The sequence below is a fragment of the Anneissia japonica genome, unplaced genomic scaffold, assembly GCF_011630105.1.
Source record: "Anneissia japonica isolate Jap-2015-1 unplaced genomic scaffold, ASM1163010v1 scaffold8236_len642391_cov169, whole genome shotgun sequence".
Classification (NCBI taxonomy): Eukaryota; Metazoa; Echinodermata; class Crinoidea; order Comatulida; family Comatulidae; genus Anneissia; species Anneissia japonica.
Window position 1 is genome coordinate 306,759 of NW_022757925.1, and position 2,896 is coordinate 309,654.

The 2,896-nt window shown below is 32.2% G+C and overlaps 1 long non-coding RNA gene across 1 annotated transcript in view; it reads left to right on the forward strand.

Annotated features, from left to right (window-relative positions):
- Positions 1-2,102: 2,102 nt before the first annotated feature.
- The window catches only part of LOC117124950, a 13,782-nt gene continuing 12,988 nt past the window's right edge, over positions 2,103-2,896 (forward strand). The window contains exon 1 of the long non-coding RNA XR_004448050.1: positions 2,103-2,567. This is a non-coding gene — a long non-coding RNA (uncharacterized LOC117124950). The remainder of the gene's footprint in view (positions 2,568-2,896) is intronic.

The window sequence follows — 2,896 nt, forward strand, 5'->3', positions numbered from 1 at the left end:
TTCGTACCGAAGTCATTTCCACCAAACTAGGCCTACCTACTTGATAATGAATTACGTGGAAAACCGATAGTGAACTGCCCATGTTGTAAATACATCGACGAATGAACAGATAATAAATGAATAATAATGGATTGTTGATGGGCCAACGTGACGCACCACAGGAAGGGGACGTGTGTAATGATTATTTCGCTAGAAAAATAAATATATAAATGAAATGACTGCAATTACACAAGGTTAGAGCAAACCTTGTTGCTACGCCCATTTGTGATTAGTCACATAGTGAATCGACCGATCGGGCGAGTATTATTAAATCGATACTATTATGATGAGTTGTCATGACAAACATGTCTTTCAGTCAGTTAATTTTAGTTTTTTGTTAAATTTAAATTTAATATAAATGGAAGGCGTCCGATTGACGTACTACACCTCCCTCTTCCGTACCACAAATTGTACTACAGTGTTACTAAGTTTCCATTAAATCATTCGATCATCAAATAATATTAATAAGTCTTTAGTGATTAATTTCACTGATTTGAATATCCTTGGCTTTTGGAATAAAACCGGTTAATAATAATAATAATAATAATAATAATAATAATAATAATAATAATAATAATAATAATAATAATAATAATAATAATAATAATAAACTGCTTATAGGATAATAGAGTTATACCATGGTTATACTGCGACAGGCAATTTACATGCGTCAATCACAGTATGGAATATAAATTATATGATGTATTTATGCACACTTTAAAAAAGATAGGCCTAAAGCATACTAACGCCAGTAGGCTTAATGTAGGTCTACATCATTGCCACTAGGCCTACATCATCAATATCATCACTTAATAATAATAGTAACAATTTTAATGAGAGCACTTATATTAATATTAATAATAGCAATAGGCCTAATGATAATAATATACATAATTATACTTAAGCTCTATCCACACTATCAAATTTTCTTTGACAAAAAAATGTGACATGCCCATATATAGTAATGCTATGCCTATATATGGTCATGATGTGATGTCATCATGCCCATACATGGCCATATCACACTTTTTTTTGTCACAAAATTCGATAGTGTAGACAGAGCTTTACAATTTTACATATGTTTATTACTATTATTATTGTTGTTATACATTATTATTATTATATTATTATTATTATTATTATTATTATTATTATTATTAATGAGTTAAATTATCATCATCTTATTATTATTATTATTATTATTATTATTATTATTATTATTATTATTATTATTATTATTATTGATTTTATTTTTCAGTAACTAAAACCAAGGTCTGGATTATCTGTAGGTGGAAGACGAATAGTACATGGTCAATGCCTATCGTCTTCAGGAAGCGGTTGAAACCTAATCTATTCTGGGCCAGACATTTGGTAACCCTCATCATGAACAAACGCCTATTGGCAATATATTTATTTATTGCCATTACAAATGCTATTGATTATTACTATTATCATTGTGCGGGGATTGTAAGTGGTAGATGAACGCTACATGTTCAATCGGGCATCATTTTCAAGAAGCGATTGAAACCTAATCTTTTCTAATAGGCCTAGGCTAGACATTGTGTATTAATTTCTCAATCTCAGATTCATTGTTTCAAAAAATGGAAGAGTCGTAACTGGAAAGGAATATCACCATGAAAAAAAAAAAACCAAACATAATCAACCTCCATCGGCCAGGAAACATAATAATGAGATAATAAACTAACAAATTAAAGCAGTAAAAATGGGAAAATTCGACGAGAATAAAAAATAAATGGGATTCGAACTGGGTCCACATTGATAGGTTGTAACTTTCACACGATAATCCAAGTCACTTTACCGAGGCTTTGAACACACTTGAGTATGGGAAACGCAATCGAAACACTTGGTGCGGATCAGGGAACAGTTATTCGCCCATTTTAAACATCCTGAACCAACAAACAAGACTGGATTCGAAAAAAAAATTACTGTTGATTATTGTTTAAGACTCTGCGGTCAAACAAAGTCCGTTAACCCTATTTCAAGAGCCGATTAATGCAAAATATTGTGTGAGGGCGGTCTCATGTAAATTATTCATTTATTTCATAATACATAAAAAACAAGAAGAACAATCCAAACAATAAATATCTGAAAAGAACTGCTAACGCTAGGGGTGTAAAAAATGTACATTTGATCAAAGGTTACATTGTAATGGCCAAGTTTCTTGCTATAACCAAAATCGGAAAGTCCAGTGACACTTGTTAGGATTAAAAAAATTATTCTAAGGATAGATTATAAATGTTTTGTTAAAATGAAAGAACAATGACAAACATGGGACCAGTATAAGCGAAATGTGCAAAGCAATACTGAAATGGACAAACCAATGCGTTAACGTTTAACTTAGCTTGCCATGCATTTACTTCCACTGATCACACTATATTTTTTCACGTTTGAATAAGGGTGTGCTCAGGGACCATGAAAACCCCCTGGAAACTCGACTAAATTTACATTAATTTCGCTTCGTACTGTATTTCAAATTAATCCCCAGATTCCGTGTTCCTGTTGAATTGGTAAGTAATTTTCATTTGTTAGTAAGTCAACGGCTTGGAATTTGCTTGTCTTCATGTGAAAGGTGTGAAACTCCAGTGTTTAATTTTCAATTCATACCGAATTACAAATGAGTTGTATGGTTCTTGTTTTATATTTTGTTCTAAATTCATCCAATTACTTTGTGGTCGGGGGATAGTGGTTGATGGATGCCGGTGTTTTTGAAAGCGCAACATCTACGTAATCTGGGGCGGAATTTTCAAATGGAAGGGGAGGGGGTGGGCACAACAATTTCAGAATAGATAAGCGAGTTGCGCTTACAATACATAACATTGATTTGCATTGAAGAGAT